This window comes from Cervus canadensis, chromosome 10 (assembly GCF_019320065.1).
Source record: "Cervus canadensis isolate Bull #8, Minnesota chromosome 10, ASM1932006v1, whole genome shotgun sequence".
NCBI classification, from domain to species: Eukaryota; Metazoa; Chordata; class Mammalia; order Artiodactyla; family Cervidae; genus Cervus; species Cervus canadensis.
Genome location: NC_057395.1, coordinates 54282586 through 54308955, shown reverse-complemented (window position 1 = coordinate 54308955; position 26370 = coordinate 54282586). Strand labels below are relative to the sequence as shown.

General features: G+C 52.3%; 1 protein-coding gene and 1 long non-coding RNA gene across 3 annotated transcripts in view; one reads left to right on the top strand and one right to left on the bottom strand.

The window, feature by feature from the left end:
* Window positions 1–26370, top strand: part of CDH4 (cadherin 4) — a 475216-nt gene that overhangs the window by 309847 nt on the left and 138999 nt on the right. The window lies entirely within an intron of this gene.
* LOC122448678 lies at window positions 8796–12970 on the bottom strand. Its single transcript, XR_006271721.1, has 3 exons — window positions 12905–12970; window positions 10162–10348; window positions 8796–8861 (listed from the first exon to the last, which is right to left on the bottom strand). It is a non-coding gene; the product is annotated as an uncharacterized LOC122448678 (long non-coding RNA).

Here is a 26370-nt window from a genome sequence, read left to right as displayed (position 1 = left end):
CCCTGACCTGGGTCACCAAGACGCCCACCATCTTAGAGCTCCAGGATCCAGCCCTCTCGGGGTAACCCCTCACCCACTTCAGAAGCCTCAAATGTGCCCAGTGTATAACCCTTCCCTTATCATGGGCAATGCAGATGGCCCCCTGGATACCAGTGGCATGGCGCCCTTGGGCCATTTGACATTCCAGACGGCAGCATCCTAGGAGAAAAGCTTTTCCTTCCAAGCACCTCTCCCTCCTTTTATCAGAGGAGATTTTGCAGTTCTTACAGATTCTGGTAAATACTGAAGGCAAAATTAAGACCCATTCTAGCACCATCAGAGGTGGTGGGATTTTTTTCCAGTGAAAATAGACCAGTGGCGTCTGTACTGATAATTTTACATATTTTTCTGCCAAGAGAATAAGGGTCCTGCCAGCTTTTCCTAAAAGAACCAGAATTTCCGTGAAACTCCTGGAGTTTTACAAACTGTTCGTGAATTTGATGACAGGTGGTCTCCCTGCTGGGCCGTCTCCCTGGTTAAGTGTTTGCCCATCCCCACAGCTGCTCGGCTCAGGAGACCTGCGAGCCTGCTAGAGACTAAATGTATGTTTCTCCCCTGCCCCAGTTCATGTGTTGAATCCTCACCCCCAAGGTGATGTGTTGGGAGGTGGCCTTTGGGAGGTGATGAGGTGGTGAGGGTGGAGCCCCCTGAATGGGGTTAGAGCCCTGATAACAGAGGTCCCATCCACCACATGAGGACGCAGCAGGTAGACGGCCCTCTGGGAACCAGACACTGGATCTTCAGTTGTGGATGTCCAGTCCCCAGAGCTGTGAGGAATAAGTTCCTGTTGTTTATAAGCCCCCAGACTGTGATATTTTGTGATGACAGCGTGAAGAGACTAGGCTCAGAAGCTCTATCGAGGAGTGCACTGTGTGTGCATGTGTGTGCACATGTGTGTTGTATGCACATGTGTGCACATGTGTGTGTATGCATGCGTGTGCTGTGTGTACACACATGTGCAAGCACCAGACAATGGAGATGAGCTAACTACTGACCCCTCTCCAGCTCTCAAGTCAGATTAAAGCCTCCTTTTGAAGCCCACCAGGGGTTCTGCTCCCTCCCCACTGACAAGTTGCTGCCTGGTCTCAGGACCCAACCGCTCAGCACTTCCCATGACAGTGACCATAAACGGGCATCCCTGACCTGGCCAGCCCTGCCCAGTGTAACTGGCAGGAATGATGCTCATCATCCAGCTCTCCCCAAAGGGAAGCACCGCCTTTCCCAAGAGCCTCCTCCGTGACCTTCCCTCCTCCTTGGGCTTCTCTCCCTGACTGTGTCTCCAGCTCCAGACATAATCTACCGGACAGAACTGGACAGTGTCTTTCTTCCCCTCCTCCACCGTGGATGTGACTTGTTAACTATAGTTTCTTTCCAAACCCAGAGTCTCCCATGTGGTAACTGTCTGTACCTGAGGCAGCCTGAGCCAAGGAGGGAGGAAGGTGTGATCATCAGAGATGCAGGCGCTGGCGAGCAGCCCACCGGCCCCTCCGTCTGTCTGCCCATGGCCTCCGGGAGCAGAGGGCACCTGCTGACTCAAGCTACCCTCTAATCAGCGAGCCTGCTTTAACTCCACCAAACAGCCAGGGAGTTATTTTTAGGAGTAGTTTTAAGCACAAAGAATAACTCTATTTAAAAATAGTTTTGACAATGTGAAATAGGGGAGGGATTCCTTTCTGGGAAACAAACTCACTTAAGATTACTTAAATTCCCAAGTAAATGATTTGGAAATTCTTTCTCCCTTAAAGCCTGATCAGAGGGACAACTTGACAGGTAGCATTTATCTCAGGGAGCATCTGCTAGTCCTCGAGCACCTGATGAGGGAGCATTTATTTGAAAAATAGAAATGCAGTCTATAGTCTCCGAGCGTCTGGAGCATGGAAATATTTACCAGGAAGAAGACTTAGCCGCCTCGCCACTGTAGGAGGGGTGTGGGGGCGTTGTTTTAGGTTGGATTTTGTAGTATCTGGTCGTTTCTTACAGAGCTTCTCATGTGATGCTAGTGGTAAAGAACCCGCCTGCCAATGTAGGAGACACAGGAGACGTGGGTTCGATCCCTGAGTCGGGAAGATACTCTGGAGGAGGGCGTGGCAACCCACTCCAGTATTCTTACCTAGAGAATCCCATGGACAGAGGAGCCTGGCAGGCTACAGTCCATGGGTTCACAAAGAGTCGGACACAACTGAAGCGACTAAGCAAGCACCTACTTTCTTAAAAGGAAATTAATTCCGGTTAGTTAAGGGCTATCAGTTTGGCTATTATTTACTTTCACTAGTGCTAGTGTTTCATTTAGGTCATATCTAAGTTCAGCAGACCAAGAACTGGACAGAACACAGGACCTGCTGGCCGAGTTGTAACTGAGTCTCAGAAGCCAGGTCTGCAACCCAGGGGCCTGTCCTCCACCCTGGGAGCTCAGAGACCCTCTCCTGAGCTAGGCTGTTGCCTTAATTCTAGCGGTTGACATGTAGCCTGGAATATTATTTTTTTTAATTGATTGATTGATTGCCTGTGCTGGGTCTTCATTGCTGCTTCAGGCTTTCTCTAGTTGCAGTCACTTCTCTTGTTGCAGAGCACAGGTTCTAGGGTGCACAGACTTCAGTAGTTATAGCACACAGGCTTAGTTGCTCTGTGGTATGTGGGATCTTCCTGGATCAAGGATGGAACCTGTGTCCCCTGCATTGGCCAGCAGATTTTTTAACCTCTGGACCACCAGAGAAGCCCTGGATTATTCTTATCCAACACTTGTGTCTCTCCACCATCATCAAATCAATAACTGCTGTGCAAATAGTCACCAGATCAAGTTAAACTGACCTGCTCTGGTCCTTGTCTCCCTCCAACCTCTTCTGCCTCCATCCTCCCTCCTCCTTCTCCATCCTCCCTACCCCCACGTCATCTCCCTCTTCATCCCCACTTCCCCTCCCTCTCCATCTCCCTACTCCCCCTCCATCCCCCTTCTCCCCTCTCTGCAGCCCCCTTGCTCTCTCTACCCTGTGCTCTGCCCCTTCATTTGACCCCCTCTTGTACCTACCACCCACTGATAGGATGAACTTAGTTCTAAATGATGTTTGCTGAGCGCTTATAGAACAGCTATCATTCTAATAAAAATCATAAGATGGTCTTACCCTGCCAGCAGAACTCTGCCCCAGAGCCCCGTGGGCAGGGCCTGCATCCTCACCCTCATTCTCCTTGGGCTCAGCATCAGCACCACCACAGGGGCCTGTATCTCAACCACTGCATGGCCCCGCCTCTTCCCAGCGTGCCTCCCAAGAGCCCTCACCTGAGCCTAGAACTCAGCAGCACCCCCATCTCATGATGTACTCTGCATATAAGTTAAATAAGCAGGGTGACAATACACAGTTCAGTTCAGTTCAGTTCAATCACTCAGTCCTGTCCAACTCTTTGCGACCCCATGGACAATAGCACACCAGGCCTCCCTGTCCATCACCAACTCCTGGAGTTTACTCAAACTCATGTCCATTGAGTCCGTGATGCCATCCAACCATTTCATCCTCTGTCACCCCCTTCTCCTCCTCCCTTCAATCTTTCCCAGCATCAGGGTCTTTTCAAATTAATCAGTTCTTTGCATCAGGTGGCCAAACTGTTGGAGTTTCAGCTTCAGCATCAGTCCTTCCAATGAATATTCAGGACTGATTTCCTTTAAGATGGACTGGTTGGATCTCCTTGCAGTCCAAGGGACTCTCAAAAGTCTTCTCCAACCCCACAGTTCAAAAGCATCAATTCTTCAGTGCTCAGCTTTCTTTACAATCCAAATTTCACTGCCATACATGACTACTGGAAAAACGATAGCTTTGACTACACGGACCTTTGTCAGCAAAGTAATGTCTCTGCTTTTTAATATGCTGTCTAGGTTGGTCATAACTTTTCTTCCAAGGAGCAAGTGTCTTTTAATTTCATGGCTGCAGTCACCATCTGCAGTGATTTTGTAGACCAGAAAAATAAAGTCTGTCACTGTTTCCTTGTTTCTCCATCTATTTGCCAGGAAGTGATGGGACCAGATGCCATGATCTTAGTTTTCTGAATGTTGAGTTTTAAACCAACTTTTTCACTCTCCTCTTTCACTTTCATCAAAAGGCTTTTTAGTTCTTCTTCACTTTCTGCCTTGAGAGTGGTGTCATCTGCATATCTGAAGTTATTGATATTTCTCCCAGCAATCTTGATTCCAGCTTGTGCTTCATCCAGTCCAGCATTTCTCATGACATACTCTGCATATAAGTTAAATAAGCAGGGTGACAATACACAGCCTTGATGTACTCCTTTCCCAATTTGGAATCAGTCTGTTGTTCCATGTCCTGTTCCAACTGTTGCTTCTTGACCTGCATACAGATTTCTCAACAGGCAGGTCAGGTGCTCTGGTATTCCCATCTTTTAAAGAATTTTCCACAGTTTATTGTGATCCACACAATCAAAGTCTTTGGCATAAAGTCAATAAAGCAGAAGTAGATGTTTTTCTGGAACTCTCTCACTTTTTCGATGATCCATCGGATGTTGGCAATTTGATCTCTGGTTCCTCTGTCTTTTCTAAATCCAGCTTGAACATTTGCAAGTTCACAGTTCAAGCACTGTTGAAGCCTGGTTTGGAGATTTTGAGTATTACTTTGCTAGCGTGTGAGATGAGTGCAATTGTGCAGTAGTTTGAGCATTTTTTGGCACTGCCTTTTTTTGGGGATTGGAATGAAAACTGACCTTTTCCAGTCCTGTGGCCACTGCTGAGTTTTCCAAATTTGCTGGCATATTGCATGCAACACTGTCACAGCATCATCTTTTAGGATTTGAAATAGCTCAACTAGAATTCCACCACTTCCACTAGCTTTGTTCATAGTGATGCTTCCTCAGGCCCACTTGACTTTGCATTCCAGATGTCTGGCTCTAGGTGAGTGATCACACCATCAAGTGCGTCTCTCTAACCCCATCTTTCCTTATGACATATTCACATATGTCATATATCCCTGCCTGTGATGCAGGGAAAGTTCAAACATGGGGATGTGTCATGTCCATGGAGACGTCTCTGTCTTCCCAGCCACGTGGAGAGCAGCCACGAGTCAGGCGATAGTCCTCCAAGAGCTTGTCTTCTGCATAAAGTGAAATATGCACAGAGATCATGTGTTTTATTCTTTACGACTGAAATCCCTCTGGCCGTTCCTTTTGATTCACTCCCCAGTATGACTTGAGCCATTGCCCAGCGTCTGTGTTGGCTGAGTTTCTCCTGCCTATGTGACCCACGTGTGAGTGGCTACCACTGGCCCCCACAACCTAATCAGGGCACCCAGGTGTCACTTTAGCTCCCTTGACTGAGGACCAAGGCTGGGAGCTGGGTGACAAGCAGGTGATAAGGGTGAGAGGCCGGGAGACTTCCAGGAGGTGGTGATGCTGGGTGTGGCTGGGCTTATTGGGCAGGTCTGTGCCCTTGGAGGCTGGTTCTTGGTGTGGGGCGTCAGCCCCAGGAAAGGGCAGTGGTGGCCAAGGGCGGAGGAGGGGCTGCTGCCCCCTCCTGTCCTCCTGCCGAGGCTCCTCCCTACAGGACCCCGTGGGTCTCCCTGTCCCTCCAAGTCACTCCAAGCAGCAGGACTTGAGGGGCCTATCCAGGTGCACCTCGTGCAGGGAGAAAAGAGCTCTGATGACCCCAGGGACCCCTCCCGAGACCACCCCACCTCCCCGTGAGAATGGCTGGCCACACTCATAGCCTTGTGCTTTGCTGTCTTCAGGTCTGGCCTGACAGAGGAGACACGAGACACTGGCTGCAGGTTTCCAGGTTTTAAGGACCAAGTGGCAGTGTTGCTACAGATTCTGGGAGGGGCCGCACTCCCCAGGACTCAGCCACAGCCTCTGCAGAGCTGCTGTGGGCCGAGCATCTCTCCCAGAGAGGAACCTACTGGACGATTCTCAGACTGATGACCCTGCCCTTCTGCATGACTCCCGTTATGACAGCTGCAGTGGGAGGAGGGACCAGGCCCCAGCCCACCTCACCCACCCGGCAGCAGATACGAGTGTGTGTGTCTGTGTGGGTATGTGTGCGTGCAAGCTCAGTCACTCAGTCGTGTCCAACTCTTTGCAACCCCAAGAACTATATGTAGCCCGCTAGGCTCCTCTGTGCATGGGAGTCTCCAGGCAAGAGTACTGGTGTGGGTAGTCATTTCCTCCTCCAGGGGATCTTCCCAACCCAGGGATCAAACCCAGGACTCCTGCATTGGCAGGTGAATTCTTTACCACTGAGCCATAGAAGCCCATGTGTAGGTATAGATATAAATATATAAATATTTGACTCCTAAAAATAAGTTAGCACCCATTACCGTCTTCCTTGAATTTCTAGTATAGTGTGCATCAGCAGAGAAACAATCTTTTGTTTCTGACTAGGAAGGGAAATTCTTCACCTTGTCTTGGTGTAAGGAAATTTCTAGACATGAGGGAAAATGAGGTCCATTGGGAGATAAAGATGTGTGTGTGTTTATATCTTTTTATATTTGCTTTCACCACCTGTGTCCTAAAGTTTAATCAAGGAATTTAAAAGGTATATTTCTTTATTTCCAGAGGCATCAAAGGCATTTTCTTTCCTGGGTGGTCAACATATTCCTAAAAGGATCTGTTTTAAACAGATAGGCTGACCTCACACAAATCTCCTTTAGGCTTAAAAGAGGAAAATAAGATGAGAAAAACTTGGCATCTGTCTACAATCAAACACATTTGTTTACTGTGGGCATGTGTTATGCCACGTTTCCTAATAAGCATTTATTGATCAACCAGGATATTTTCTCAGATACACACCCTCGCCAACAATTCCCTGAGCGTCTGAGTGTGATGGGGCAGGGGGCAAATTTATAACAACTTTACACCATCGCAAAAACCCATCTGTGCTCCCTGAGACTCAATTTGCAGCCACTTACACACATTTCTGCCGCAATTGATCAGAAAAATTGATTCAGATTCTATTTTAATGCTCTATTTTCTACCAGCAAGTGAGTGTTTTTTTTTTTTTTTTCTTGCTAGATAGGGCCTTGGAAATGCCCACTGGATATTGGTCAAAACTTAGCACACTTTCCTCAAAGCCCTTAAACTAAGCATTGGGAGGTTTATGAAAGGAGGATTTTTTTCAGTTATCCAATTAAAATGAGCCATGAGGGCAGCCAGCCCCAGGGAGGCTAGGAAGAAAGGTGTTGGGGGTTCTCAATGGCTACTTGGGGACCTGCGGGACCCTGTTAACCCACCTCCAGATCTGCTGATCACTCGCTGGGCACAGCAGATAGGACAGGATGGGCCCTGTGATGGGGTGGGTCACTCATCTGAGCATCGTGTGGTCATTCTTTCCTTTCTGTGTTCCGTTGTCATCTACTGTGCCAGACGCTGTATGGGAACATCTGCCGGGAGCCCAGAGAGTGGGCAGGAGGGGCAGCCGAGGGAAGCAGGCTTGGCCTGCCATCCGTGGAAGTTTGGGGTCTGATTAGGATGAAAAGACTTGGGAGCCTCAGAGCAATGGTAGCAAACAGTCACTTGCAGCTTCACCCGGGCCCCTGAACACACAGGCATCACACTCATTCTCAGGCTTTTGGAGCCCCTGCTCTATGTTAGCCCCTGGGTCTGTCCATCCACACTGTGTCACTCCCTGGGATATTGACTTGGGGTTTTCAGCTTCTTCAGCTAGAATGTTGGAGAGTAATAGCCGTGCCTGGCCTGTGTCCACTCCCACACACAGACAAAACCAACAGGCATAAGGTGCCCTGATAGGACTCAGACAGTGCCAGCTCCCCGTAACTGCACCAGAGAGGCAGGATCCAGTGCTACTGGTGAGAAATGAATATTGTCGCTAGCAGCTCCAAGTTTCCCTCCAACTGGAACTGCTTCTCAGATGCCCAAGATGGCATTCTCTATGAACTTGCAGAACAGAAAGACAAGCCAGCTTCCATGGGAAGGAAACTTAATTGTTCTGCATTTTTTTTAGGATGCTGTATTTTGCAATCCTACCAGCCTAATCCCTGGTGGTTTAGCGGTAAAGAATCCACCTGCAACATGGGAGACCTGGGTTCAATCCCTGGGTCAGGATGATCACTTGGAGAAGGACATGGCAACCCACTCCAGGATTCTTGCCTGGAGAATTACATCGACAGAGGGGCCTGGCGGGCTACAGTCCACAGGGTCGCAAAGATTCGGACACGACTGAATGGCTAACACTTTCACTTTCACCAGCCTGTTCACCTTCCCAGTATTGACGCAGAAGACAAATTTATTTCTCACTTAGGTCAAGGTGAAAATACCAAGAGGGCAATGAGGAAGTAACAACATTTAAATCTTTTTTGCCAAATAAAATGTTACCTGGGGTTTCAAACTAGAAAGTGAACATGCTTTCCTGGAGGCCATGCATCCTCAGAGCATCAGGGCCCCCCAGGCTCACTTGGAGGAGGGTTAAATCAGGAAGTAAGAGGCAGGACCTCTACAGGGGTGCACCAGGGCAGTATCAAACCGCCTTGCATCTCACAACCTCCTGCATCCTTTTGGGACCACAGTCCAACCCACCCCTACATGACACCATGAAGAGATTACTGGACAGTTTTCTCCTGTGCATGGAGCAGCCTCAGAAGTCTCCATGGCGCATGGCAACAATACGCGGGGATGCTGCTGACAGAAGCTAAGTGAAATGTCATACTTGCAGATCCAAGGCCCCACGGAAGAGCTGGAGTGGGGCTGGTTGTGCCTTCAGAGACTGACAGCTAAATCTTTCATTCTCTCAGCTCCCAACATATGGCATGAAGCAGGGTGTGAAAGATGGATTTCTTCGGAGAGGTGCGGAAAACACGTGCACCATTCCTACTGCTCGGCTGCAAAGGAAGATCAAAACCACCGTGTTTTCTGAGCAAAATTTGAATGCTTTGAAGCCAAGTCTGCAGATTGGGAGTGTCGGCACAGAACTAATACCCACATAGAGTAATTAGCACTTTGCATGGTGGGTGGGATCACCCAGCAAGGAGACACACACCTCCCTCGGCCAGAGGTCAGAGGGCAGACTGGAGAGGGCTTCCTGCTTGGAGGCAGTGCCATCTCAATTTTATGCCACTCACTGTCCACACCGCCCAAGGGATCAGAAGTTCTCGAGTGGCCCCACAAGCTTGCGCCAGGCCCCTCTTGGGGCTGCAGGAAAAGTCCTGCAGGTTCACAGTTTGGGAGAGATTGACCCCTGATCACCGTCCAGCCCCCATCTTGGTGCTTCTCATCCAGAACCTGAGCACCATGGGTGGCGGTGTTCACGGAGTAACAGAGAACCCCTAGTCAGCTCCAGGCCCTGCGAGGCTGGGTGTGGGGCTGCTGTGTGTTAGAGGACCAGAAAACAGGGACACTCAGGATCTCTGAGTAGCACCTACAAAAGGAATGGAAGAGGCCAGCAAAGAAGCCACAGCATCTGGGAGAGGAGTCGACTTGGAAAACAGCTGACCTGACACCTCGCCAACTCGAGAGCTCTTCTCCTCTGTCTCCACGCTGACCTCGCTTCTCTAATCCCCCTCTGGACAAATGACACCTGACAGCCACGGGGTTCTCACCGTGCTGGGCGTCAGCCTCAGGGTTTTCTCAGACACGCTCCAAGGGTTTCCCAGCCCTGGTGCTGCTGACTCAGGGGCAGGTGTCCCTTGGCTGAGGGGCTGCCCTGGGCATCACGGGATGAGTAGCAGTGCTCCTGGCTACTACCCGTAGAGGCCACTAGACCCACCCCAGAAGTGAACCCCCAAAACGCCCCAGACACAGAGCTGAGAACTACTGCCCTGGGGTTTGCTGTTGTTCAGTCGCTAAGTTGTGTCCGACTCTTTGCAACTCCATGAACTGCAGCACGCTAAGCTTCCCTGTCCTTCACTATCTGCCCTGGGTAAACATTAGGAAAAGGAAAGCAGGGTCTTGGCAAGTCCCCAGGGATGCTGGTCCGCACTAGAGCCAGAAGCTAAGCATCTGTAATGGTTTGTTAGCTGGTGACCTACTGAGGCCAGGTTGAGAAACTGCCCTGCTAGCTCATCCTTTGGGGGGTTCGAGGATCCCAGGGCCTCTGGGAGGAGAGAACACATCCCACTGAACACCCCCACTTCATGCTCTGCAAGCGTAGCCTCCGAGTCGTGTTGAGGGATGTGTGTTTACCTGGTCTTTATCAGCAGAAAGGTGACTCTTGCCTCCTCATTACAGCTTCAGCCATGGCGTGATTTATCAGAACCTCAATTGAAAGCATGCAGGGCCTCATAGATGCTCTGATCTTCTCCACACTCCCGAGTCTAATTGGCTGGTCACTCCTTCCTCCCGAAAAGGTCATCGCAGCTGGAAAAGCAAGCTGGCAGCAACCGTTAAGGTTGGAGCAGAGAGGCTAGTCCCTGAGGTCCACGCACCACCCCCATGGTCAACCTGAGTCCCATCAACCCCCAGGGTTGGGCAGCCCATGACTCCAGAGGGCTTCAGTGGCAGAGGTGGAGGGGTCTGGGGGCGTTCATCTCAGCCTCTGGATGGAACGGCAGCCTCTCATGCTACAGGCTGCTGCCAACTCCAGACATTATTATTTTCTGCAGATCAGGTGTCACTAGCGCCCTGGCCGAGTTATTTTCTCCAGCCCCACCCAATCTTTTCAGCTCCTTCCACCCCTGGGTCTTCAAGCTTATCTCTCAGAAGTCACCCAGTCATCAGGCCTTAAATTGAGATCAGAGCTGAGGATAAATCAGGAGGAAAGAGGAGACATGGAGAGGCAGGTGGGGTGGGAAGTAAGCAGAAAGCCTGGGGCTCTGTGAGGCTCCTGTGATCCTTATGGACCCGGGCGGCCTGGGTGGCAGCTTAGCAAAGGTGAGTGGGACAGGAACAATCCCAGCAGAGCCCTCTGACCTCCAGAATATTCCAAACCCTCAGAACCCCACTGTAACAGGAGAGCAGGTGCCGTGCTCCCAGGGCAGGGCAGCAAGTGTGGCCAATTCGGGTGCCAGTCTCTGCATTTTGTGTGTAGCTGTGAGTCCTCAGGCCCATTTCAGTGATGCTGCAATTGTTCTGCGACCTTGATTCAGAGTTAAAGCAACAAAAAACAGCATCTTGTCGTTAAACATGTTCTTATTTATCTGAGTGTGCATCTCAACACCACGAAGGCTGTCTGTACCTGAGCCACGGGTTCCTAGTGCTCTGTAGACCAGTGACGGGCAGTATGGCAGGAAGAGGGCCCAGGCATGTGTGCCTGCCTGCCTCAGCCTGGCGTCTTTTTCAAAGCTCCTTGAAAGGTTTTGCAGCTAACTGTTGTCGAATTTGATGGAAATTTAGAGTTCTTGATCTACGTCTGTCACTCTACTCCAAGCAAATCAGGCCTGGTTTTCCTGACGACCTGCTCATCGTGCAAGGTGGTCCCCTGGGTGTGTGGGTGTTTGTGCCATGTGGAGGGCACCTAGGCTCTTTTCTGCAAACTGGATGTGTCGTTTTTTGTGTGCTTTGGTCAGTGCCAGACATTGGGGGAGAGCACGGATGACGGTAGATATCACCCCTCTTTGCTGAATGTCTGGGCAAGCGAAGCATACAGCTGCAGAGCTACCAGGGCCATTGGACGCTACGCATACTGCACAGACCAGGGGGCCTCTGGGCCCCCATCTCCTCCTTCCTCCTGTGCACCATCCACCTTGCTTCATGCTGGGTCTGCTCTGCATGCAGGAACCATGATGTCACTGGACTTCCTTCCTTGTTTGAGGAGACAGGTCACACACACACACATACACACACACACAGATGAAATGGGAGGTGGGTGTAATTGTTAATGGGGTAAATGGGACTGGCATGGATGGAGGTGTCTGTGGAGTGGAAGTTCCATAGAAGAGGAGCTGGGGGAACCACGTGGCTGGGAATGGAGGGTGGGGCATGACCTTGCATTTGCAGAGCATTTAACCCAATCTTGAAAAGATGCCATTTGTGGGCACCCACAGATCAACGGGGAAAGAGAAGTATGGTTGAAACAGGTGGGTGCAGCCATCTGGTCTACTATGCAGGACTCAGTGGCCCCTCTGGGCCCCAACTGGACTGTCCCACCAGACCCTGTGTCCTACTTGGCCTCCTTCCCCCAATCCTGTCCTTTTTGTTTTGACTTTAAGCAGATTGGATGTGGATTTAAACAATATTTACTCAGAGCCACTCTAACTTGTGTTTTTCATTTGGAAATATTAATTGTGACCTTTCAGAACTCCCAATTAAAGTTTTCCAATAAAATGAAAAGGTTGAACAAGCATGAGTCGGGGTGAGGCAGGGCAGATTTGTGTAGTTGGGACACTGTCCACTGAGTCCTCGCCCCTGGAATAGACAGGCAGGCGGCCACGCCCCTCAAGGTCTGGGAACCCTGGTCTCTGTCCCAAGTGGGGAAAAAGCTGAGTCCTGTGAGACCTGTCCTCGTTCCTCATTACAGCCTTGACCTGCTGCTCCAGCTTGACCTGGAGATGCACGCGGGCTTAAGGGTTCCCTTATTGCCTGGTGTACCTGGCCAGTCACTGCCCTCCTGCCAGTCCCATTCCCTCTGCCTGGTGACACCTGAACCCCAGAGCATCCCCCCGCCCCGCCCATCACCACTTTGGCTTCATACCTAAACCCGGCCAGCCGTGGGCAGACCCACCACGAGCTCTGGGGTGTGTCTTCACACAAAATGCTTGTTCCCATCTTCTCCCTAGACTCCCTCCAGATCCTCAGATGGGGCTGTTACAGATTCCACGAAATGAGCAGAATACCCTTCAGTCACCTGGAGAGGCCATGCCCCTTCCAGTCAATGAGGGGTGTGGCAGGTACCAGCCAGGCTGGGGGACCAGGTTCACCCCACATCACATGAACGGTCAGCCTTTCAGCTGCGGCTTGCATTACCGTCCCACTCCCAGGCCCACCTCACCGAGCAGCAGGGGCTGCAGTGCTCAGTGGACTGTCCCCGGCAGCATCGCCATCAATCTTGGAGCCCGTGGCCGACAGCTGTCCAAGGAAGCAGCAGCTGTGTCCTCTCCAGACACTTCAAAGGGACCCTCCGTCAGGAGATCCACCCACATGGGGCTGGCTCTGACCCTTGCAGGTCCAGTCCGGGCGGAAATACCAGGCGGATTAACAGTGGTGTCGCCTGGCAGCTCACTCTGCCCAGGCTTGTGAGCCAGCGTCTGGGTTGTCTCCAACAGCAGACGCTTCAGCGAAGTTTTAAATTAGGCAGAAGCCCGCAGAGCCGCTGGAAGGCTCCATTTGCTAGGGGTTTGCTGGGCTCTCTTGCACACATTTATGTCAACAATGAAAAATCACATCTCCAACGGCCAAATCAAAACCCCAGTTGTGTCAAGATTCCCCAGATGTGACATGCAGAGCTTGCAGCCCCTTGTAAATTCCACGTTGCTTCCTCCCGTTAAAGACACCTAGAGATTTCTCTGTCCGGAGCACTGGCTCCTTGGAGTCCCTCTCTTCCCCTCGGGGCAGAGAACAAGCCCTCCCATGGCCTGTGCTCATAACTGGGGGCAGTGGGAGCAGCCCACTGGGCTGCCGCTCTTGCCCAGAAAAACTTCTCAGGTGAGCAGCTCTGCAGGAGGGGCCCAGGACCCTGTCTCAGAGCCAGACAGCGTCAGTCCTGCCTTTAGATTTCCTGCGGATTAAAGGAGGCTGGGGGAGAACAAGGGGACAACACAGGCACCAGCCGTGAAGCTCTGACCATTGGCAATAGCTCAGTCAGCCTCTTCTGCAGGAGACCCACGTCTCTCAACAATAACACAAGTTTTCATAGATATAATGAGGGAGGGGAAGGCATGCGACAAAGGCTGGTTCCTTGGAAGCAGAGAGTTTAGGCACAGCACAGGCTCTAGGGGAGGAAGGGCAGATGGAGGGGCCAGTCCAACTAGGTGCTGGGTTTCCAAAGACAGGGACACAGATTGTCAGGTCTGCAAAGGAATGTGAGCTGAGCCGACAGAGCCCATTTTCCCTCCAAGTTCACAGAAAATACGTTGGCTCCCTCGCATTTTAGCAAACGTGGGGCTAATGTCTCCTCAGGGTGCTGTGCTCGCAGGTCAGATGAACAGCGAGCTTCAGTGGAACAGGGTCAGGCAGGTGTTAATGATGAGGCTCAGCCCCGGAGCAGTTTCATTTGGCCATCAGCTCTGGACTTTCCCTGAAGTGGGTAACCCAGCGTGGACTTGGCTTCATAAAGGGAACCCGTGCCTTTTATAAAGACGAAGGACATCTGAACCCAGGATGGCTGGCCGCCACGAGCTGTGATGATCATGTATCCCCCCACCCTCCTCCTACTCATGCTGGGTGAATCCGTGATGCAGGATGTGTAGAGTGATGTAAAAACAAGTCAAAGGGCAGGTTGGTGTCCTCACCTGCATACAGCGCAGAGCATCCAGTCCTGGCAGGCAGGGAGAAGGCCGCCCCACAAAAGGGGAACCGAAGCAAGGGAGGTGAGCATCCTTCCTGTGCTCGGTCGGGGGAAGCTGGTGCCCCGAAGGGTCAGGACCCTAGGCTTTGAGTGGATGGACTGGGATGGAGGTCCTGCTGCAGGGCTGGAGGCTCTACAGAAGACAGCCCACCTCTCTGAGCCTACGTGTCCTCCTCCTGGGAGGCTGTCGGGAGCTTTCGCTAAAGCATCTGCACTGGGACTGAGAATCTGGCTGCCCCGGCCCAGAGAGGGGGTCACATGTTCCCTGGGAAGCAGCAGACTCGGCTGCCGCGGCCCTTGGACAGGAAGCTGGGTCTGTGTGCATCTCCTCCCAAGGCGACAGTGTCAGGGAACCCAGAATCAGCACCCCATAGCAGTGTCTGTGGAGCCTTTGTCTCACCCACATCCATCTACAGCCTGGCCATGCCTGGAGTGGGTGATCAGCTCAGGGGATCACTCCCTGGGGGCCCCAGATGGCTCAGTGAGGGTAGCAGCCCAGTAAAGCCTGCATCCTTGGTGTCCAGCTCTGCTGGCCACAGGCAGTGGATGTCCCAGGGCTTCCTGTGTGAATGTTCAGAACTTCTGTTTGTCCCTGCCTCCTGGGGGCTCAGAGCAGCCACCCAAGAGGTGTTTGTTGGCTGGAGTGCGGGAGGAAGTGTCCCTCAGGGACCCCCTGACTCTGGATTGAAAGGCATGACCTGCAGAGGTGTTGGGTAGATGGCCACCCAAGCTGGCAGGAGCCCAACTCCAGCAGGTTCAGGCTGGGCTTCCAGCTCCTAGACCCTGTGGCCCCCCTGGTTCCCTCTTGGCAGGGGTGGGGACTCCTTCTCACACCACCCCCTTGGCAGAGCTGGGACCTCTCCTATGCCCATCATCCCATCTGTGAGCAAATCGCAGGAAGCCTGCTTATCTATTATTTCTTTCATAAATTATGCCCTTGGTGTTGTATTTAGAAGTCATCACCATACCCAAGGTCACCTAGACTTTCTTCTGTGTTACCTTCTAGAAGTTTAATAGCTTGCATTTTACATTTAGGTCTGTGACCCGTTTTGAGTTAATTTTTGTGAAGAGTGTGAGGTCTGTGTGAAGATTTTTTTTTTGGGGCGGGGGGCATGTGGGTGTCCAGTGGTTCCAGCATGATTATTGGAAGAGATATCTTTGCTCCTGTGTGTTATCTCTGCTATTTTGTCCAAGATGAGTTGACTGTGCTTATGGGGGTGTATTTCTTTTTTTTTTCCATTTATTTTTATTAGTTGGAGGCTAATTACTTTACAATATTGTAGTGGTTTTTGCCATACATTGACATGAATCAGCCATGGATTTACATGTATTCCCCATCCCGATTCCCCCTCCCACTTCCCTCTCTACCCGATCCCTCTGGGTCTTCCCAGTGCACCAGGCCCAAGCACATGTCTCATGCATCCCACATGGGCTGGTGATCTGTTTCACCCTAGATAATATACATGTTTTGATGCTGATCTCTCGAAACATCCCACCCTCGCCTTCCACAGAGTCCAAAAGTCTGTTCTGCACATCTGTGTCTCTTTTTGTTTTGCATACAGGGTTATCGTTACCGTCTTTCTAAATTCCATATATATGTGCTAGTATACTGTATTGGGGGTGTATTTCTGTTCCATTGATCTGTTTGGTCTTTCACCAGTACACACAGTCCACAAGCAGCTCAGCCCCTTCCATCTCCCCTCTCTTCCTGGCCTTGGCCTGAGTTGAAGCCATCATTGTCCCCTACCAGGTAATGGCAACGCCCACCATCCTGCCACAGTCCTGCCTGTCTCTCCCTGAAACACCCTGGGCACACACTGCCACCTGGCTCCTCACCTGGGTACCTCCTGTCCCAGCTCCCACTCCAGCCTCACAGGCCTCCTCTGCGGGGAGCCAGCTGCTTCCCCACAGCTTGCAGCCCACCCGTCCCTTTGTGGCTCAGTGAAATGCTGCCTCCTCCAGAAGCCACCTGGAATCCCCCAGCCGAGGCCCCCTTGTGCTTCTCCCTGGCTGCCCGGCTCTGTTCGCCCCAGCCTCACACGGGGTGTTGCTGCCTTTTGCTGTGGGCACTGCTCAGAGTGGGGTCCCAGATGGACATGGGCCCCCAGACTGTTTGTTACAGATCAGGGCTAGACGAGCACAGAAATCACGAATGAGCACTTAGGAACCTGCAGCAACACCCTGCCCGCCATCTTCCCCTGGCAGTTCATCTTTACTGTACGTTACAGAGGTATCAGCGAGTGACAGAAACCAAATTAAAAAGCAAAACACTGGGCTTTCGGCAGAATGGACTGGGCAGTGGGGAGTAGGCTTTGCCTTAGGAAGAAGGTCCAGGGCGCCTGAGAAGACATGGGGGAGACAGGCTTGAGTTCATGGATGACCCCAGGGTCCATCACCCCTGCACCTGGACGCTGTGGCCGGCTGTCCACATTATGAACTTGGGCGCACCTGCCCATCTCCAGGAACTGTGAGCGAATCTGTGAGGCTGTGGCCAGGCCCAACCACTTCCCGGACAGCTGCTGTCCACAGATTCAGTTGGGGCTGTCAGGAACTTCCACTTAGTACTTCCTAGTGACGAGTCGTTATCACCAGCTCCTCTCAAGGTGAAAGAGGAGCATGGCAGAGGCGCTCCCACAGTTTCTTGAGTGAATGAGGGCAAGGGTGCCGGGAACTGAACCGTGTTTGGTGCTGCACGCCCCCCCCCCACCCCCAGACGCTCCCGGCATCTTCACGAGCCCAAAATAGCAGGTACGGCAGGGAGGGAGGCCTGTGTCTTTTCTTCTCCCGCAGATGGCACACGCTAATTATCCTCATTTGTGTGCCACCTTACACCTCTGTAGGCTTTTTTCCAAATGTTGGGAAACAGATCATCATGTCTGTTTCCATAGCTGTGTGAGAGCTTCTCCATTAACAGGATTGGGCAGGACCATCTGCGTGTTTAGTGAGAAGTTCGCCACCAACAGTGAGTTTAAAACTTTGAAACGAGGGCTGAGCGGGATGTTTTCTCACCTGTGTGGGGGCTGCCAGAGAGGGGCGGGGATGCAGAGACCAGAAGGCCAGGTGGGGGGCCTCCCACAGCCTTCCTCACTTCTTGGCCAGCTCCCCTGGTCTGGGTGGTGTGCCCAGCCCAGGCTGCTGAAAACCAAGCCAGAGAACTTTCCAGAAAAAAAAAAAAAAAACAGTGGCAGGAAGCTCCTCTACTGCCAGCTGATCTTCAGACAGGTGAGCTCACTTTGGGAGCCTCAGCATCTGGGAGAAGCTACAGCCGCTGGGCTCACAGGGGTCCAGTCTTGCAGAGTGACTGTGAGGGCCTTGCGACCTCACGGAAGGTTCTGGAGGATGAGTTGCAGCATAGGAGGTCTGCAGCCACGCCGGGCCCTCAATCCTTCTGCAGCTCCTGAGTCATCTCTCCTGTGGCAGAGAGGCCCTCTCAGCTAGCTTCTAGTGCAAATTTATACGATTTGCAATTAAAGCAACGCAAATTGGTGAGCAAGGACAAGAGAACTCACAGCCTGCCCACCTCTGGGTCCTCGGGCAGGAGGGCTGTGGGCTGGGACAACGAGGAGAGGGCCTGGGTGGAGCTGGTGTGGACAGAGCCACGCTCATCCAACACATTTCCACGGCTCTGCAGATGCAAACTATGCTTCAGACTAACAGGGCACCAGATGCTCATTCATTCACTCAACAAATGTATGCTGAGAGCCCGCTTCGTGCTGGAGAGGAGGAGGCCAGGACGGCAGGCCTGCCTGCAAGGAGCATGCCAGCCAGTGGAGGGCCAGTCAGACTCCCAGGGCTACTGTAACAAAGCACCACCAATGTGGTGGCTTAAAACCACAGGAATGGGCCTTTCCTGGTCGTTCAGTGGTTAAGAGTCTGCCCTGCAATGCAGGGGACATGGGTTCGATCCCTGATCTAGGAGGATCCCACATGCGGTAGAGCCACTAAGCCTATGCGTCACAACTACTGAGCCAGATCTCTAGAGCCCGAGAGCTGTGACTGAGCTTGCAACCAACAACTACTGAGCCCGTGTGCCTAGAGCCCAAGCCCTGCTCTAAGAGAAGCCACCACGATGAGAAGTCCGCACACCACAATTAAGAGTAACCCCCACTCACTGCAACTAGAGAAGGCCCACATGCAGCAGTGAAGATCCTATACAGTCAATAAATAAATAGATTTTTTTTTAAAAATTCACATGAGTGTTATTACCTGGCATCTGTGAGGTCACTTGTCCATACCGGGGCCCTGTCCCCACGCAGCAGGACTGGCTACTTCTAGAGGCTCTGGGGTGGCAAATCCTTGCACTGCATTTTCCAGCTTCTAGAAGCCAATTCTTGGCTCACAGCCCTTCATCCGTTTGCAAATCCCGCAGCACAGCGTCTTGCAGTCTCTCTCTGACCTGCTTCCCTCAGCACATCTCCTTCTCCAGCTCCGACCTCCTGCCTCCCTCTCATCAGGACCCTGGTCAAGACACTCAGGGCCACCTGGGTGGCCCAGGATCACTTCCCATCTCCAGATCCTTAACTAGAAAACATCTGGGATCCCTTTGGCCTTGAAGGTGAGGTGTTTTCAGGTTCTAGGATTAGGTTCTGGGAGCCGAGGGGTGGGCAAAGTACAGAGGGGCTGGGAGAGGTGCTGGGAAGCTTTCAGGGGCCCTGACTGATTCCAGGCAGGTCCGAGCTGGCTGGCCGGCCACCCTGGAGGCCCGGGGAAGGGTGAGAGGGCAGAGCCAGGGAGCATATAGGATGGGAAGACCCCCCAGTCCTTCCCCCTTTCCCCCGCCACCTCCGCCGCCTCCTGGCAGTTTAAAGCCTATATCAGACCCACTGTTGCAGAAACATTCCTGCCAACCCACCCCTGGCCCTGCGGGAGTGTCCACTCCCAGGAGCAGTCCCTAATCACAGGCAGAGTCTGAGTGGTCAGAGGGGCAGCAAGCGAGGGGGAGAGGCTGGGGTAAGGGAGGAGGCCCTCCTGCCTAGATGCGTGCTGGGCGCCACTTCCAGACGCAGACACAGAGCCTGGAGTCCCCAGCCCCTGGCCACCTGGAGAGGGAACCTCTTAGCTTCCAGCCAGGGCTAGAGGCCAGAATTCCATGTTGAACAGGCAGGAAGTCATATTTTTTTAATGTTAATGAACTAATGGAAGCAAACAGCAGAACTGTCCCTGACTCACCAGGGATGGCCCTGGAACTTGTGAGTGACCAATGAAGGACAAGCGAGGTACCAGAAAATTCCACATCACCAGGGTCCACTGAACAGCCATTCTGCTCGCAAGCCTGCCCTGTTCTCTCATCCTGACATCTCAGGAGAGCCCGATCTCACCTCTATCTGGACCTATGCACAAAGAATGCCCCCCAAAAGAAGCTTTTAAAGTGCACCCTGTGCAGCCTGAAGAAATAGCCTGCACCCTTGTCCCCAGAGATTGCTGGGTTCAAGATATGGTTTTAGGACGCGTCTCAGAGTGCCGAGCTGGGGGGCTACCCTGTCACAGGGAAGGAAAGTTGGGTCCTGCGCTGAGCAGAGAGTCCCACTGCCCCCGTTGGGGGTGAGGGGAAAGGGGATGATGCCCGAGGTCAGCTGGGCCATAAAGAAAGTTGAGCACTGAAGAATTGATGATTTTGAATCATGGTGCTGGAAAAGATTCTTCAGAGTTCCTTGGACTGCAAGGCGATCAAACCAGTCAGTCTTAAAGGAAATCAACCCTGAATGTTCACTGGAAGGACTGATGCTAAAACTGAAGCTCCCGTACTCTGGCCACCCGATGAGAAGAGCTGACTCATTGGAAAAGACCCTAATATGCTGGGAAACTTGAGGGCAAGAGGACAAGGGGGAAACAGAGGATACGGTGGTTGAATGGCATCACTGACTCAGCAGACATGAATTTGAGCAAACTCTGGGGGATAGTGAAGGACAGGGAAGCCTGACGTGCTACAGTCCATGGGGTTACAAACAGTCAGACATGACGTGGGAACGGGAACAACAAGTTGGGCAGCAGGTGAAGTGGTGAAGTGCTGCCCGCCCCCTGGAACTCGCATGGTCCCCTCTGAGCCCTGACCCACGTGAACCCCAAGTTCCAAAGGTGTGAGAGACAGTCCCTGGGAAGAAATTGAACGTGGAGGAGGGCCTTCTGACAGGAAGGGCTGAAATCAGGGTCAGTACCCACGTCCTCAGTGTCACCTGCAGCCAAACAGGGAGCTTCGGTGGGTTCTGATCAGAGATTGCTTTTGAGTGTTGGCCATTTTTGTTTAGTACCAACTGCGAGAAAGACACAGCCGGATCTTCAGTGCCTGAATATAAAAGAACAACACCAAGCTGTAACCTCCTTGTAGAATCTTCCAAGGTACAAGTCAGCCACCAGGCCTGTTAGGTTTTTATTCCTTGCTTTCAAAAACACAAGCTGTTTCTCTCCCGGAAGAGCATGTAATGTGCGAAAACATTAGGGATATTGCAAAACGGTTGCATGAAATAACTGTGGAAATATTTCACCAAAGCATTAACCTTCGCCTGCTGCCCTCCCCTCCCACCCCAAGGAGAGATAAGTTCTCAGAGTCTTTATCTCAGGCCTGTATATAATTGCTGCTTTAAATCACAAAAGCCTTTAGAGACATGAATGCAGGATGCACTGGGCTGTGTTTAGGCTGTTCTCACCTACAAAGCCACCCGATCATGCCCCACCCCCCGCCCCAAACAGAAACAATGGGAACCAGGCAGGACGCAGGCATCTTCATCCCCCAAGTGTCTGTGAACATCCGCAGGAATGTTGTACCACAAGCGGGGGCACGTGTCTTTCTGTCGGGCTCTTTGTTCTTTCTTTCTGAAGAATGGATAATTCCTGGGAGTTTGTGTTTCGCTCATAATTGTTTTTTAAATTAAGATACACTTTGCAGCCCCGACTGCTGAGATAAAGATGTGGCTCCTGGGGAAGCACCTTGCTTTTGTAAAAGGAAGCAAAGTGATAAGACCTTGCGCTCTGGTTACTTGCAGAGCCTAGAAAACAAAGTTACCCCTTCACATCTTGTTGTAAAAGCTATTGTCTCATTCTTTCATCTTCCTTGCATTTCTCCGGCACAGAAGAGGGGCTGGGAGTGGAGAGCAGACCCTGGAGGGGTGGGAAGAGGCACCGGAGTCTTAGCCAGCTTCTTTCTGCCTCCGGGCACAATTGTGTGGGGCTTGTTCTGTGCATCACCTCATTGAATTACGGCAAAACCCTTCAAGGCAGAGGTTGTTATTTCAGCATGCCATCTCCCTTGCTGCAGTGAGTCCATAAATCTGACTGTGGGTACAGGCTCGTACCCTGTGGTGTGAGGGTGATTGTGCTGGCTCAGGTGTGAAGATCAGAGAGGTTTAGCAAGTGCGCCAAGGCCGCACAGCTCATGCCACTGGCTCCCAGGCCTCAGCTCTCGGCAAGGCAGCTCATCGCCCTCTTTCGCACCAGCCACAGTCGGTGCACATAGTAGGTGCTGATCACATAGTAGGGACTCAGTGAGACGAACTGCAGCCTCCTGTACATGACTTTCTCTTTCCGGCAGCCAGAGGAGTCTAGTCCAAAGGCTGCCTTTCTCTGAGAGATGGCCTTACAAGGAAAGTCCAGAACCTTCTTTCACAGTCCTCTAACATGCATTGGGCAGGAGTGAGGCCCACTGGGAACAAATCGAGTTTGGGCCAGGGTGGTGGGCTGGATGGCAGGACAGCCCCCTGCAGGCAAACACTCAGCAGGTGTGGATGACACCAGGAGCTCTCCCCTGCCTCCAGCCTTCCCATTTCTCATGGTCTAAATCATCTGAAACAAAATCATTCCTGGTTCATTGACCTTTCTGCAAATTTTAATTTACACTCAGAAGTAAAATGTCACATAATTTTTATGCATTTGGCTGAGCCTCTTTGCCACTATGTTAAAAAACAATTCTTTATCAAGATTTCATGTCAAATTTGCACCAGGGGTAATTACCCCAGGATAAACGTTGCATTTGCACAAAGGTCCACGGGCAGGGCCTGGGAGGGAGCACTGGGAGCCTGGCAAGGACTGAGGGCAGGGCCAGGATCCATCGCCTCCAAATCGACTTCATTAACTGGCTGTTCTCCCTGCAGAGGGTGAAGCCCCTGCAGTGCTGCTCAGGTAGGCAGGAATCTGCAAAGATTCCTGCAAGACCCAGCCCAGCACACAGCTCTCTCCTCCACTTCGGGATTTAATGGCCAACACACTGTTTCGAACTGTGGAGCTTGAAAAGACTCTTGAGAGTCCCTTGGGCTGCAAGATCAAATGAGTCAATCCTACGGGAAATCAACCCTGAATACTCACTGGAAGGAACCAATGCTGAAGCTGGAGCTCCAATACTTCAGCCACCCGATGCGAAGAGCCAACTCCTTGGGAAAGGCCCTGATGCTTGGAAAGACTGAGGGCAGAAGAGGGCAAAAGAGGATGAGATGGTGGGATGGCATCACCGATTCAGTGGACAAGAACTTGGGTGAACTCCAGGAGATGGCAAGGAACAGGGAGGCCTGGCATGCTGCAGTCCATGGGGTTGCGAAGAGTGAGACATGACTGAGCTAGGGAATAACAGCAACAATTGTCCAGTGGCCTCCATCAGAGAAATGGGGTGCAGAAGCATGGACAAACCTCCCTGAACCTGAGTCTTCTGCTCAAGGTGAGAACAGATCAGCGTCACAGATTCTACCGACAGGAATCTCACCACTGACAGGAGAGGACGAGCAAACAAGGCAGGGAGGTCAGGATGCCCTCGCAGGGGCGCATCCGACTCATGCCCCAGGCTGAGAGGAAACAGTAGCAGCTTTGGAGGCATCTATTACAACAGTTTCCTTAGACGCAAGACTTGCTTTGGACGTTTATCCTTCTACTCGCCATTGTGTTTATGATAGAAAAGAAATCACACCTGTCATGAGGGGTCCACAGAACAACGGTTTCCCCGAGCCTCTGTCCTTAACTTGGTCACTGCGTACGTGTTCACGTGTTACTGACAGAGTCCACCCTCCTTCCCTCCAATGCAGGGCATGCTGTGGCTCCCTCACTCCTGGGCGGTTGCCATGTGCCCTGCTTTGGCCAGAACTGGGAGCCAGAGCAAGGTTCTCCCAGGAGGAGACCCAGGAGCCAGTGAGCCCCATTTCTCAGCAGCAGGTGCTCCTTGCTCAGCAATCATGGGAGCAGAGACACCTCTCTCAGCCTTGGATCCAACCATCTTAGGCTATAGAGCCCCCTGGCCCTCGCAGACTTCCCAGGCCCCTGTGCCTCTAACGAAGATTGCAAGAGGGAGAAGCAGTGAGCATGGCGGCCACATTGGGAAGCCATGTTCCTGCCCCCCTCCTTCCTGGACCCATGGTCCTGGGCCTTCTGTGGATGGTGATGTTGTGAATGGGCTCCTGCTTCCTTGAGCTCTGTGGATGCAGGATTAGGACCAGAAACAGCACAGATGTCTCAGGTCTTTGCTTCCTTGGGGTGGTCCGTGGCTAAGGAACGAGGTGCTCCGGAAAGACGGGGGACAGGAAGAATTGTGCTCTTTCTCTCCACGTCCAGGTTGATTTTGCTCTTTACCGAGCATTCCTCGTCGTGAGCCTGGTGGGTGTGTCTCCAGGTCCCGACCATCAGAGCCCAAAGTGAGTCAGAGGGAGGCCCACCCCGGAGAGTTCAGAGGGCAGCATGTGGCCACTCTTCCCAAAGATCTGCTCTGTGGTGCAGCCCCACCTGAGAGGCTACTTGGTTCTGCCCAGGGGGTCTCCCCTCTTTGAAGAAGAGGGGGGGATCCCCAAGTGGTGGGGGGTGGGCCCAGCAGAGAGCAGGGTGTGAGGGCTGAGCCAGGACAGTCAGTATGTGAATGAACAGTTGGACAGATGAATGGACGCAGATCAGGATAGACAGATGGACAGACATGGAGCATGTATCTGCTCCTCTCTTCATGGTGCTGGGCGTGTGGGGAGCCCCCAAATCCCGGGGCTGGAAGGGACCAGGGCCAGGAGGCTGATCCCACCTCTCTGAGCTGGAGTCTCCGGAGTCACCCACCAGACTGAGGTCCCTGTGTCACCTGGAGCTGCCCTCCCCATCCTCAGCCCAGGTTCAAACAGCACGTCCTCCCTAGATGGTAGGAACAGTCTCTGAGAGCTTGAGAGGAGAAGGAAGCTGTGAGTGGATGGATCTGGGGAGCGGGAATGCTTGCAAGTGCTTTTAAAATACAGAGAGCATGAAACAGTCTTCCACTGCCCCTTGGTAAAATGGAGTAAAATCATAAACCAAGTCTGGGGGCCCAGCCAGGGTCTCCCCTTCCTCCTGTTGGCCTCACCTGCAGAGAGGACAGTTAGGGGGAGTGAAGGAAGGGAGACAAGGGAGGTGGGGAGGGGAGAAGGGAATAGGGAGGGGAGGAGGTGAGAAGGGGAAGCAGGAGGGGAGGTGGACCCTGGGGACAGAAAGCACCTCCTCTCTACCTGGGCCTTAATTGTGAATGATTTCATTAGCTTCATCCTGATGCATGGGAGCTAATGACAGAGGCTGATGGTTCTAAAAATAGCCGGTCCTGCTCCTTGTGTTGTAAAGGGTCCCCCATGGCCTGCCCCCCAGCCTGTCCCCCTCCCTCCCTGAGCCTGCTGTCTGCCCCAGCACCTACCCCTTGCCCCCCACCCAGTTCAGATGTGATAGGAGCCCTAGAGGGGATGGAGCCTGGCCCCAGGTCACTGAAGCCGGGCCTGCAGAAGGCGAGGCTAGAGGACGGAGGGGGCCATGGAAGGTGCTACAAACCCACCCTATTCTCACAGCAACAGTCTTCTCTGGGGCAACCGGGCACCGGGTGGCCCCCCAAAGGAGACTAAGGCAGAAGAGCGGCCAGGAGCTCACGGGGTGACCACCAGGCAAACAGCTGTCCCCTGAGCCCCACCAGGGGAGCAACCTCACACTATTTTCTCTCAGGAACCCCCGCCCCGACACTCCCTAAACAGAGGCCAAGTGTAGGGGTTGCCTCCCCACCCTGACCTGTAAAACAGGTGACAGCTGTCCTTCCCAAGTGGCAGGGACGCCGTGTGCTCTGGGTGTGGAGTTTGGCCCAGAGCCTGGCAGGTGCTGAGACCTCTATAAGCAACCACAGTCCTTATTATTACAATGATCATCTTTGTTAGCTGTAACCAGGGCCCCTAAGAGACGTGTTAGCTTGTACTTGTGCAGCTTAGCAATATTCATTCATTGCCAGCAACACCAGTGGCAATGACATTCCCACGCCTGGGATGGAACAGGGAGCCCCTGGGCACCGCCCTGAGTGTCGCAGAGTCTGTTCACAGAGAGCCCACCACCTCCTCCCTGGGGTCTAAGGATCACCCGAGCCTTATCCTCTCTTCCTGACCATCCTCATCAGGAGCGCGGGAAAGGTCTACCCCAGGCCATCCTCACCACAGTGCACAGAATTACCGCCACAAGCCTGAACTGCACTTGTAGACTGTCAAGACTGTCCATACATGTGTAGCTATGTCTCTCGCAGTGGCTTAAACTGTAGTCATGCCCATCTGTTTGTGAATGGACACCTGGGTGTGGTTTTACACGTCAAGCTCTTAGTGGCAAGAGCTGATGGAAAGAATCGGGGGAGCCTTGGAAATAACTTAGGAGTGGTGCTTCTTAAACGATGCCTATGATTCCCATGCATTGAGAGCATGGATTGTTAGCCAACAGACAACCAGGGAAGTCCCCATAGACTTCTTTTGTATTACTTATTTTTCTTTATTTATTTGGCTGTGCCAGGTCATAATTGCAATAAACAGAGTTTTTAGTTGTGGCATTTGAACTCATAGTTGCAGCATATGATATCTAGTTCCCTGACCAGGGATCAAACCAGGCCTCTTGCATTGATAGCATGGATTATTAGCCAGTGGACCACCAGAGGAGGCCCCCATAGACTTCTCTTCTTAACGGTCAAAAACCACCTCCATTTTTCCAAAGAATCAAATGGACTCCAGGAATCTTGATGA